Source organism: Lissotriton vulgaris, chromosome 1_1 (genome assembly GCF_964263255.1).
Source record: "Lissotriton vulgaris chromosome 1_1, aLisVul1.2, whole genome shotgun sequence".
Classification (NCBI taxonomy): domain Eukaryota; kingdom Metazoa; phylum Chordata; class Amphibia; order Caudata; family Salamandridae; genus Lissotriton; species Lissotriton vulgaris.
This window is the reverse complement of record NC_141685.1, coordinates 770348748-770362100: the sequence shown is the minus strand read 5'-3', so window position 1 is coordinate 770362100 and position 13353 is coordinate 770348748. Positions and strand designations below refer to the sequence as shown.

Here is a 13353-nt window from a genome sequence, read left to right as displayed (position 1 = left end):
ATTCAGCGCAGCAAGATGAACCATAATGGAATGGACACCAGATGCAAAACCTCTTCCACTTTTAAGCATAGGAAGTCCGAGAGGAAGGTCGCTTAGCCTCCTTCAGTATGCCCATGCAATCTTCAGGTAATTTCAAATGGCCATATTGCACTATCTCAGGATCCATGCCGCCAAACTCAAAGACTAGAGGTTGGGGTGCAACTCTGCCCCCGAACTTCGTGAGAAGGTCCGGCCTGCACGGCAGACGTAAGTGAGGAAGGAGAGACCCGTGAAGCAGGTCCGTGAACCACCACTGCCTGGGCCATTCCGGGGCAATCCGGATCATCCGCGCCCTGGACTGGGACAGCTTGATGAGCACCGCCGGAATCAGGGGAATGGGTGGAAAAGCGTACAGAAAGATGTTCGACCAATTGATCCATAGCACATTCCCCAGCGTCCCCTGCTGGTAGTACCTGGAGGTGAAGTCTCAGCATTTGCTGTTTTCGGCGGTGGTGAACAGATCTATGTCTGGAGTCCTCCATCTTGCGAAGACTTCTCCTAGTACTTCGTCGTTTATGACCCATTTGTGGTTTTCCTGAATCAGTCTGCTCAGTGCGTCCGCCTGAACATTCTGCACACCTGGTAGATGGGTTGCCGTTATCGTCAGTCCTCTGGCCAGAAGCCATTGTCTGATCTCCTGCGACAGAGTGCGTGATCTCGAGCCCCCCTGCTTGTTGAGGTAATACATCGTGGTCGTATTGTCCGTCTGTACAAGCAGAGAGTTGGTCTTGAAGGACTGATGAAAGGCCTTCAGTGCCAAGTGAACAGCTTTGAGTTCCAGGAAATTGATGTGATACGTGGACTCCGTCGGGGACCACGTTTCTTGAATCTGTAAGTCTCCAGAATGCGCCCCCCAACCGTGGAGAGAAGCATCCGTCACGATAGTCTGAGTGGGAATGTCCTTGTGGAAGGGAACCCCTCTGAGGAGATTCTCCGCTGAACACCACCACTTCAGAGACTGAAGAGCATGCAGAGACAGTCTTATCTTGTCGTTTCAAGACCCTTTCCTCTGATCCTCCAAGCACTGCTGCTACGGTCTCATGTGCAGTCGTGCGTGTGGCGTTCGGAAGATGCAAGAGGCCATCGATCCCAGTAGAGAAGACACCGTCCTCACTGTTGTAGATGGAGTGGTCATAGGAGCCTGAGCCTTCCGAAGGAGTGATAATCGTCGCTCCTCCGAAAGAGACACGCTTGCTGACAGCGTATTGATGGTGGCTCCCAAGTACTGAATGCACTAGACCGGAGCCGGGACAGACTTGGACATGTTAATGTGCAACCCCAGCTTGTTCAAGAGAACGCACGTCTTCTGGAAGTGTGCTTGAGCTTCCGAGAAGGAGGAGGCCTTGATCAACCAATCGTCCAGGTACGGGTAGACAAACATCTTGTTCTTCCTTAGGTGTGCTGCTACCACTGCCATGCACTTCGAGAATGTTCTGGGCGCAGACTTCAGTCCGAATGGCAGAAACTGTGTACTGATAATGATTGGCGCCGACTTGGATTCGCAGGATATTCCCGTGTTTGTGTGCAATGGGCACATGGAAGTACGCATTTTGTAGGTCTATAGCACATAGCCAGTCTCCCTGTTGCAACTGAGGATAAATCTGATGCAACGACAGCATGCAAAACTTCTCTCTGCGAATCAACTGGTTTGCCTGTCGCAAATCCAGAATGGGCCTTAACTCGTTCTTGTCCTTCTTGCGAACCAGGAAGAACCGGGAGTACAGACCTCTTCCTCTGTGAGGCAGAGGTACGTCTTCTATCGCCCTTTTCCTTAACAGGATATCGGCCTCCGCCTGGAGCTCGCGCAGCTGAAACTGCGAGCTGACCGGAGGAATTGATGGAGGCGGGCTGGTGAACCGAAGACTGTATCCATTGCAAACAATATTCAGCACCCACTTGTCCGGAGTAATTTTTCTTCACTCTGCCAGAAAAAATGAAACGTTTCCCCCCCACCGGAGCGGGTAACGGATGTAGGGGGAAGTAACCGCTCAGGGTCGAGACCCAGCCGGGCCCTTGTTCGCTGCAGAGGACTGCTGGCCCCCTCTACCCTTCTGGCGCTTCTGGATGGGTCTCCGGAACTGCTGCTGTTGTTGCTGCTCCGAAGTCTGTCCTCGCCCTCTGCCCTGTGCACCGAACCGTCTGTGGAACGGGCGGTAGGCCTTCTTTTCTTTGGGCTTCTTCAATCCCACAGCCGTCAGGATCTCTGCCTCCGCCTTCATGCGGGCCATCTCATCGTCGGCATGCTTGCCAAACAGGGTTTCCCCCGAGAAGGGCAGATTGGCCACCCGCTGCTGGGCCTCCGGCTTGAGTGATGTGAGCCTGAGCCAAGCATGGCGCCGCTGGTTGATCCCATGACAGTACCCATTGGCAGCCAAAAGAGACATCCGCAGCCGCGCTGATGACCTGGTTCGAAACCAGCATCCCCTCCTTGAGGATCTCCTGGAAGTCCTCCCTCTTATCTCGTGGCAGGAGTTCCGTGAACTGTTGAAGGGATTCTCACAGGGCATGGTCATACCTCCCTACTAAAGCTGCATCGCTGGAGGCCTTCATGGCTGTGGATGCCGTCCCACAAGCCTTCCTGCCAGCTGAGTCGATCCATCGGCTCTCCTTATCAGACGGTACGATTGAAGACTGGGAGGTAGAATGTAGCTTCCTGGCCGCCGTCACTATAACAGAGTCCGGAACCGGGTCTATCCGTAGAAAAGCCGGGTCCAAATCCGGGGCCCTGTACTTCTTCAGAAGTCGGGAGGGAGCGGCCTTCGCCACTGCTGGCGTGAGGAACAGCTCCTCCGCGGGCTCTACCAATCCAGGTACTAGCGGTACCAAAGGGCGAGACAAATGCTTCTTGAGAAGCGTCTCAAATATCACAGACGTCGTGGATGTTGGAGCAGTCACCGTGATTCCCAATTTCGCTGCCGCCCTCAGGAGAACATCCTGGAACATTCTGATGTCGTCCACTGGAGACACCCTTGTCCCCAGGGATTCCGACTAGGTCGGTGAATAGGTCCTGGTGGAGTCCGTGCGGGACCGCGACCCGCGCCTCCTATGGCGCAGTCTTGACCTGGTGGCGGATCTATGCCGACTCCTCGATCTCCCCCTCCGTCCGGAGCGTGATCGTGACCTCCTTGGCTTTGGTCGATCCGCCAGTTCCACAGGGGGCGGGCGACTTTGGTTTGGCTGGGGCCCCCTTGGGAGGAGTCTGGTATCGGGGCAGTGAGACCGACCTCGAAGGGATCAGAGGCGGCTTGTCTGCTGGCAGCTGAGGTAGAGATTGAGGACTCGGTGGAAGTGGAGGAGGAGTAGGGGCCAGCGGAGGGAGCCCCCTCGGTAATGGAGGCGGGGGCGTAACCGGCCTCTTCGGCGGGGTATACACCATGGAGTTCACCGAACCCGGTGATCCGCCTTCCTTTCCAGCGTGGGAAAAATCCCCATAGGTATCTGGCGCCTGCTAGAGGGACTCCTGGCGCCAGACCTCCTTCCACGTCTCTTCGGCGTCGAAGAACGGCGACCGGACGGCGAGCGTCTTCTCATCTATGTCGACCGTCTCTCCCTTGACGGCGAATGCCTTTGCCTCAACAGCGAATGCCTTTGCCTCAATGGCGACCTCCTTCGCCTCGACGGCGATCTTTGCTTCGACGTTGAGGATCCCCTTGACGACGACCTCCTTTTTGCCAACAGCGAACGGCGGTGTCGCCTCGACGGCGAGCGCAGACGCCGGGCCTCTCGACGTCGATCACTCTACGACGACTCAGACGACGAAATCGTCACAGGAGACCTCGACGGCAGTCTGTTCAGTTCCCTCGACGTCGCTTCGACCCAGAGCCCTGGGGAGACGGGGAACAGACTGCAGTCATCCCTCTAGACGCCGTAGACGGTGCAATGGACCCAGACGGAGAATGGGGACGCTTGCTGGTCTTCCTGCCCCTGGGGAGCCCCCCAGAGGCCTCAGCACGGGCAGAGGAAGCCCCTCCAGACCCACCTTGCGCCTTCAGCCTTCCTTCCTCAAGGCCCTGAAGCCTGATCTTCTTTCTATCCTTCAGGGTCCTGCCAGAGAAGCCCTGACAAATACCACTCCTCTAGGACATGGGAAAAGGGAATGCAGAGGATACACACCTCATGAGGATGCGATTTGGCCTTCTTCCTGGAGCACTCTGGACATTTGTCAAATAATGCAGGCATATTGACAATCAAAGAGTGCACCAAAGGATTAACAAGAAGAAAGGCACCAAAGTTCTTTAGAAAAGCACTCAAAGATTTGAACAAAAATGAAAAATCACCAATAAACCCTTGAAAAGAGAGAGCTCAATGCTCCAGGATCCTGCTTGCAGAAGCCGGAAAAAAGAACTGAAAGTAAAAGGGACCTGCAGTGCATTCTGGGGTACTGTGAAGTTCTGGAAAGTTGTCTTAAAGGCACAGTATCCTGTTTTGAGCCACATAATGGCAGCCTATGGGGCTTGTCTGTCCATGTCTTCCTCTCCATCATTCCAGAGGGTTTTTGCTGCTGAAGCAAGGGAAATCTGGACAGACTTTGCTGTTTGTGGATTTTTGGTGGAATTTCTAGTTGAAATACTGGACAGTGTAGCCTGGTTATATAGGCTGCATTATCTGTCTTTAATTCTCTCTTAAGTGTCTGTGCAGTTCTGCATTTTTCAACACTTTAAGATTATTTTTGATTGCTCCGGGGTCCACGCACATGGGCGGGACTATTCACTAGATTATGACTATACACAGAGATCCCCTACTACAGAATGTTTAGATAAGAAAGTTCGCCAAATTGATGCCACACAAAGCCCGAGCGATACTTTAAAGAATGTTAAGCTACCAAAAAGACAAAGAAAACGGGTCAGAAAGGGTAGGGTGCAGCGTAATGAGAAACCACCTACAATTGAACATTTATCTTATTTTCATTAATCAAACAATAACAAAGAAAGAGAATCACCCGTTGGAAAAAACCTCATCACTCTTCTCAATTATGGTTCTAGAACAATCAAACCAATCAGGATTTGTAAACGGATGTAATCCGCAGAACAAATCCCTGAACTCTCCAATTTCTATACAGCAAGAGAACAAACAAGAGAGAAAGAGTCAAGACTTGCAAAAAAAAGAAAACTGTACAGCAACCATGTTACGATCCGACCCTTGTAAAAGGGGATTCAAAGCAACCGCGCCAAACAGAAATCGAAGAATGGGTAGGAACGACACAGTGGGTGTACGAAAACACAACACCTAAGGACAGAGGAGCGAAGAGAGACAATGGGGCCAAAACCTCTCCCAGGTATGAGGAAAGAAACTACTGAAAGTTACAAAGGAGGTAAAATCGCCTTACATCAAAAAGAAAAAGAAAAAACAAACAATGTAGAGATTGGCGCAAGGATCCCAATAAAAATAAGGATAAACGAAAAAGGGAGAACATGTAAGTTGCCACAAAAAGAACATCACTTAGAGTCCACACAATTATCAAAGCATACAAAGACTGACAAACTTGAAGAAGTCAAAATAGAAGGGAACAATTTGGACACAGTAAGGAGCAATTTCTCCATTAAACAACGGAGTAGAGCGAATGATGCGAATGGAGGAATAGTAAAAAACAATCGAGGGCAAAAAGGAAAAGAAGACAATCTAGTTACTCCAATACAAGGAGAAACCCCTGAAATACTGACATTTGTTACAGAATATCGTACAACTGGCAGACAAGATATCTTGAACCGAGGGAATTTGATGCAGCTCTTTAAAGAAATTCCAGGATAAGAATAAATATCATCACAAGAACTTCTATCCGTAGAGTTTAAAACCAATGTAAACTCCCCCGACGTCGAGGAGTCTTTGACCACCTGGTCCTCAAAGGCCTTAGTAGATAGGATATATGCCATGAGCCTAAACTTTGATGCATGGGGCATTGTGCTGAGATGCCACAAACGGCAAAAATATCCATTTCCCCTTCTAAAAAACACCCTAAACCAAAAAAAGGAACATGAAGTTGGGAACAACCAGAAGTCATGTTTAAAGAGCGCATGCCCTGTAACTCCTCAAAAACATTAGGAGTGAAGAGATTGGCAAGCTCAAAAGAGCAAGATACCAGGCCGGATAAAAGCATTGATTGGTCCTGGGTTCCCAAGGCCTTAAGCAATAAGTGTTCCTAACATGCAAGTAAGGTTAAACGAGGAAACAAAATCCCAGTATCAGATAACCCATTGTAATTGGCAGAAAACAGGAAATATTTAAAGAATTAGGGATGAGCCCAGCATGGACAACCCGTATAAAATCCGTATTTGCTCATGGAATGTTCATGATTTTAATATGGGACGAGACCATGAAACAGCGAAATTTCTTGAACTACATGAATTAATATTACTCCAAGAAACTTGGAATCTGAGCCCAGAATCAATCCCCGGTTATATAGAGCTTCATACCCTAGCAGAAAGATTTTCAACTTTCGGGCACCCGAGAGGAGGTCTAACGAAGTTACTTACCTTCTTTAACGATATATCTCTAAGAAACAGTAGCTAGTATTAGATTCCTTACCTTAGAATATCCCCAGGCGTCAGACTTGATCCGGAAATTTTTCTGCGTAGCAGTACCCATGCGCGTCGGTAGGCATCGTCCGCGGCTCCGCGTCCATCGTCGGCGGCGCCGTGATGACGTCGACGGAGTACTTAGACGCTGCCTCCGCGCAATAACGTCAGTTCTTATACATAGCTTTTCCGCGCCAGAAACGCAGAGCCATGTTAAAAACCAACACTGGTGCCATTGAAACTAGGGCCCTGAAAGGGGATGACCGTAACCCTAGATATCGGTTCCCAGAACGGGGAGGATGGGTGGGGCGGTAAGGAATTAATACTAACTACTGTTTCTTACAGATATATCATTACCGAAGGTAAGTAACTTGTTCATCTGAAAGAAACATGCTAGTATTAGATTCCTTACCTTAGAATAGATACCCCAGCAATACCAACCCCGGTGGTGGGTCTGCGAACCAATAATCACACCAGAAAGTCCTGGAGGAGGGAATGGCCGAAGAAGCCATCCCTCCGGACTCCGGACTTGGCTGTCCAGACAGAAGTGTTATGCAAACGTGTGCAGTGAGGCCCACATAGCTGCCTGACAGATGTCCTGCATAGGGACTCCCCGGCCCAGGGCAGTGGTAGCCGCCGTGGCCCGAGTGGAATGGGCCCGCAGCCCAACAGGAGGCTCCTTCGCCAAGGAGTAACAAGCCTTGATACACAAGACGACCCACCGAGAGATGGTCGGCTTGTGCACCGCCCTTTCTTAGCGCCCACGTAACCAACAAAGAGTTGGTCATCCACCCGGAACTGGCGTGTGCGATCCAGATAGAATGAAAGCGCACGTTTTGGGTCCAGACGGTGGAGACGCTCTTCCTCTTTTGAGGGATGCGGTGGCGGAAAGAAGGTGGGCAAGGTGATAGACTGCCCGATGTGGAAGGCCGTGACAACCTTGGGCAGGAAAGAGGGTCTAGTCCGCAACACCACCTTGTCCGGATGGACAAAAAGGAAAGGAGGTTTGGATGAAAGAGCCTGGAGCTCACTCACTCCCCTGACAGAGGTGATGGCAACCAGGAAAGCAGTCTTCAGAGTAAGAAGGCGGAGAGGACAGTTGTGAAGTGGCTCAAAGGGAGCGCACATCAGATAGGTAAGAACAAGGTTAAAGTCCCATTAAGGCATCACAAACGGAACAGGGGGAAACATGTGTGTGATGCCTTTCAGAAAGCGAGTTACAATGGGGGACTTGAACAAAGATGGTTGATCAGGCAGCCTTAGAAAGGCTGAAAGGGCAGAAAGATAGCTCTTGATAGTGCCCAGAGCAGAACCCTGCAGGGCAAAAGAAAGAAGGAATGCCTAACGCAATTTACCACCAGCGCTGAAAGCGCTCCGTGTCAGCTAAGGCCTAGATTTTCAGTCCCCATTAATCACCCGACGAAGTTGACTGTCAGCCCTCCTAACGATCCACCTTTAAACTGTAAGAGCCTTTTGTGCAATGTTCGCTCTTTAGTTACTCATTCAACTCAGGTCTGGGATCTCATAACAACTGAGAACCCACATCTCTGTTTCTTAACTGAGACTTGGCTGAAACCCCACACTGTTCCGGCCATAACAATGGGGGTGCCGCTAGGATACAAAATAGTAAGGATGGACCGCCCTATTAAAACTGGAGGAGGGTTAGCTATTGTTTTCAAACAGGAGATGGAGGTTGTTGTTACCGAGACAGTGTGTAACCCACAGAAGGAGCTCCTGATCTTTACTATTAACCCTAGTTCCAGGGAAACTAGGAAGGGAGCGCTACTCTATTGACCCCCAGGCCCATGTGGGAATTTCTCCATTCAACTTGTTGAAGCTTTGGCACCCCATATGCAATTCAGATTTCATCTTGGTAGGGGGTTTTAATGTCCACAGCGAAATTGCTACCTGTGTGGAGGCACAGACTCTTCTGACTGATCTGGCCACACTCGGATTTAACAAAATGAATCAGGGGCCCACACACTTAGCAGGCCATACATTGGACCTAGTGCTATGTAATTCTACAGCCATAAAATATTTGCCTCCCATTCAAGTGGACTGGACTGACCATTCCATTATTGAATTCTACACTCAATCCAATTATAAGGCAAAGGGCATCCAGAGGACTATGGTTGATGTCAGGAGACCCTGGAATAAATTAACATCAGAAAGCTTTAGGGGGAAATACACAGAACCCAATTGGGATGAATGTGGGGACAATGCCACCACCGCATTAGCTAAATTTAATGATGCTGTGACAGCAACCATAAATCATGTTGTTCCTTTCAGAACATATAAACCACGGCCTGCCCTAAAACAAGAAATTTGGTTCACTGACGATCTTAGACAACTAAAACTAACTGCAAGGAAGCTAGAAAAACGATGGAGGGTCACACGCAAGGCAGAGGATAAAGAGAATCATAGGATTTCTCTAAAAAGCTACCACAAAGCTATTCGGACTGCTCGGAAACAGCATATAGCAGCCCAATTATCAGCAGCTGGTAAAAACGCGAAAGTCCTCTATCAAATCTTACAAACCTTTACCAAGCCCACTGCTTGTGAGACTGAGGGGAGTGAATCCCAGGAACTTTTTAACATCTCACAGTTCTTTGTTAGAAAAATAGAAGGCATTTATGCTAAGATATTAGCCTCCAAATCCATCCCCAACAATATGGGAACAGTTGACAGTATGGTTCAGCCACACTTTAGTACAGCAGAAAACAAGGTTAGTAAGCTTGTAGAATTCCCGCCAATATCAATGGAGGAGATAATTGCTCTAATCACCCAAACAAAGAGCGGGTGCCCTTCAGATATTATCCCGGCACGTATTATGCCACTCCTGACTGACGATCTGGGTGCTGGAATTCGGCAGGTAGTTAATCTATCCTTGAGTACAGGGGAAGTCCCCCTAGACTGGAAGCGCGCTCTGGTGAGGCCTCTACGGAAAAACAACTCTATTCCGTGGACCGAACTGACAAACTTGAGACCGATCTCTCTCCTCCCTTTTTTAGGGAAGCTCACTGAGAAGTTTGTGATTCGGCACTTGTCTAAATACATCGAAAGAGCGGGGGGACTAGATCCCTCCCAATCTGGGTTTAGGCCTAGGCACAGCACTGAGACCGCCTTGCTGTCCGTCGCTGACGATCTTCATATGCTACAGGATAAAGGTTACTCCGTTATCCTGGTGCTTTTAATCGGTCAGCGGCGTTTGACACTGTGTCACACGACATCATGACCTCCAGACTAGTTGACATCGGTCTGGGAGGCAAGGCGCTGGCCTGGCTAAGGAGTTTTTTCACCAAACGTACTCAAAGAGTCATACTGGGTCCTTACAAGTCAGAGGAGGTGGAGATCTCTAAGGGGGTGCCACAGGGCTCTTGTTTGAGCCCAACGTTATTTAACATCTATGTGGCGCCCCTAGCTAACATCATGAGATCCCACAGGCTCATCCCCGTATCGTATGCGGACGATACTCAACTCCTCTTTCCGTTTAAAACCATGACTACTGAAGTACGTAACTCCTTTGCCCGGGGAATGAAAGAAGTGGCACATTGGATGGCAGCAAACTTCCTGCAGTGTAACGTCTCTAAGACTGAGGGGATGCTCTTTGGGGAAGCCAAACGCCTGTGGACTCCTGACTGGTGGCCTCAAGATCTAGGCCCAGTCCCTGAGCCCAAAGCGGTCGTGAAAGATCTAGGAGTTAAATTGGATCAGGAGCTTGCCCTTAAACAACATTCTAATCAAGTGGTCAGCTCCTGTTTCCATGTCATTGGGCTTCTCCGGAAGGTATTCCCCCTGTTACCTGACACCACCAGAAAAACACTAGTACATTCGCTCATGCTGAGTAGGCTGGATTACTGTAATGGTTTGCTGTTAGCCGCCAATGAGGGGATTATTGCTAGATTACAAGTTGTGCAGAACACTGCTGCACGCCTTGTTCTCAATGTCCCGGCCCGTACTCCCTCAAAACCTTTATTAGTCAAACTTCACTGGCTCTCAGTGAAACAGAGGGTGATGTTCAAAACGTGTTGCATCATCCACAAGTGCCTTATTGGTAAAGGTCCTGATTACCTAACCAAAAAATTCATTCCATACGTCCCCTCTAGATCTCTGAGATCTGGAGATCGAGAACTGTTATGTGTCCCCAGGTTCTGGAAGACAAGACAAGGGGGAAGGGCTCTATCAGTAGCAGGTCCGAAGTTATGGAATGAACTCCCTAATGAAATTAGACTATGTAATGAACATTTTCCCTTTAGGAAAAAATTAAAAACTTTTCTTTTTAATTACTAGTTTCTGGTTGGGTAATTAAAATATATGACAGGGCCTTTTTTGTTCTCAGATGCTGCCAAAGGCGCGGAGATACTCCTCAGGGAGTCGATTCCTAGCGCGGTACAAGTTTGCAAATAAATAAATAAAGAACCTCAGGAAGAGGGGCAGAGAGAGGATCCACAGCCTTTGCTGTGCACCATGCCACAAATTTTTTCCACTGACAGGCGTATACCGACTTCGTGGAGGGACGCCTAGCTGCCAGAATCACATCACAGACTTCAGGAGGCAAGTCAAATGGCCTCAACTGTCGCCGCTCAATTTCCATGCATGGAGGTGGAGGCTGGACAGGTTCGGGTGGAGGACCGTCCCCTGCTGCTGCGACAGAAGGTCCTCATGAAGGGGCAGGCGGATCGGGGGACCGACTGACATGCTGAGTAGCTCGGGATACCAGTACCTTCGAGCCCAGTCCGGAGCCAAAAGGATGACTTGGGCCCGGTCGCGCCTGATCTTCAGCACTCTGGGCAGAAGTGGTATAGGCGGAAAGGCGTATAACAGACCGCAACTCCACTCGCGCCGAAAGGCGTCGCCGTGCGAGTGCCGTCTTGGAAACTCCAACGCGCAGAACTGATGACATTGCGCGTTCTCTTCTGTGGCGAATAGATCTAACCAAGGCTCTCCCCATCGCAGAAAGAGGCCTTGCACCACGTCCGAGTTCAGACGCCATTCGTGATCCATCGAGCACCGACGGCTGAGTTCGTCCGCCCTGGCGTTCAGAGAACCTGCCAGGTGTTGAACCATCAGAGTCACGCCCTGACGTTCCAGCCATTGCCAGAGGCGTAGAGCCTCTTGGCAAAGGGTCCACGACCCCACCCGCCCTGTTTGTTGCAGTACCACATGGCGGTGGTGTTGTCTGTGAACACCTGCACTACACTCCCGCTGACAAAGGGGAGGAATGCCTTCAGTGCTAGACGAATCGACCGCAGCTCCAACAGGTTTATATGGAGCCGGGACTCCGCCGGAGACCAGATGCCTCTGATCTCTGCCTCTCCCAAGTGGCCTCCCCAGCCCTGGAGGGACGCGTCCGTCACAACAACGTGCTCCGGTTGGGGAAGGGAGAGGGATCTGCCCCTGACCCAATCGCGGTCCGTAAGCCACCACTGCAGTTGTCTCGCAGTGCCCTCCGAGATCAAGACATGGCCGGACAAGTTGCCCTGATGCTGGGCCCACTGAAACTTCAGATCCCATTTGCAGAGCCCGCATCCGCCACCGGGCGTGATGAACCAGAAGGATGCAGGAAGCCATCAGCCCCAGCAGCCGCAGCGTCAACCTGACCGAAACCCGGGATAACGGCTGGAAGATGGGAAGCAAAGCCTGTATATCCTGGACTCGCCGTTCCGGAGGATAAACCCGAAACTGCGCCGAGTCGAGAACCGCTCCAATGAAAAGGAGCTTTAGAGAGGGACACAGGTGTGATTTCGGCACATTGATGGAAAACCCCAGCTCGCGCAGGAGGTCTGCCGTCATCTGAAGGTGGTGGACGACTGTCTGGGGCGAGCTCGCCTTCAACAACCAGTCGTCTAGGTAGGGGAAGACTGAAACCCCTAACCTGCGCAGATGGGCTGCGACCACCGCCATCACCTTTGTGAACACCCGTGGGGCGCTGGTAAGGCCGAAGGGGAGCACGATAAACTGAAAGTGCTCCTGGCCTACCGTGAACCGCAGGTAACGCCGGTGGGCCGGCAGGACGGGGATGTGAAAATATGTATCCTGCAAGTCCAACGCTACCATCCAGTCTTGCGGGTCTAGAGCAGCCAAGACCTGAGCCAATGTCAACATCTTGAACTTCTCCTTCCGGAGGAAGCCGTTGACGTTCCTTAGATCCAAGATAAGACGTAGGCCCCTATTGTCCTTCTTGGGTACCAGAAAGTAGTGGGAATAGCAACCACGCCCTACTTCTGGCCCAGGAACGCGCTCGATGGCCCCCTTGGCCAAGAGGGCCGTAACTTCCTCCTTCAGAAGTGCCAAGTGGTCCCCCGACACACGGTGGTTCTGCGGTGGCATGGCTGGAGGAGTGGTCTCGAAGGGGAGGGAGTAGCCCCTTCGGACGATCTGCAGCACCCACCTGTCCGATGTTATTGTGCGCCAGTGGGAGTGGTGATGGCGAACCCTGCCCCCCACCGGCGTCACATGGGCCTGAAAGCACGGACTAGGAGGATTTAGTGGCGGATGCTGCGGGGGGAGGTGTGGTCTGACTTCGCCGTTGTCCCCGACCGCCACCACGGCGGTTTCCACGGCCGCCACCGCGTTGATAAGTTTGTTGCGGCGCGTGGCTGGCAGCACGTGTGGGACCGCCCCTTCCTTGGCCACGAAAGGAGCGAAACGAACCCGTTTGCTGGCGCTGGGTCGAGAGACCCAAGGACTTGGCCGTGACCCTTGAGTCCTTGAAGCGCTCCAGCGCGTGGTCCGCTTTGTCGCAAAACAGGCGACTGCCATCAAAACGGCATGTCCATCAAAGCATTCTGGACATCTGCCG

At 51.1% G+C, this 13353-nt stretch overlaps 1 protein-coding gene across 3 annotated transcripts in view; it reads right to left on the bottom strand.

Moving 5' to 3' along the window:
- The window catches only part of PRRC2C (proline rich coiled-coil 2C), a 1200196-nt gene that overhangs the window by 124204 nt on the left and 1062639 nt on the right, over positions 1-13353 (bottom strand). The gene's annotated exons all lie outside the window — the stretch shown is intronic.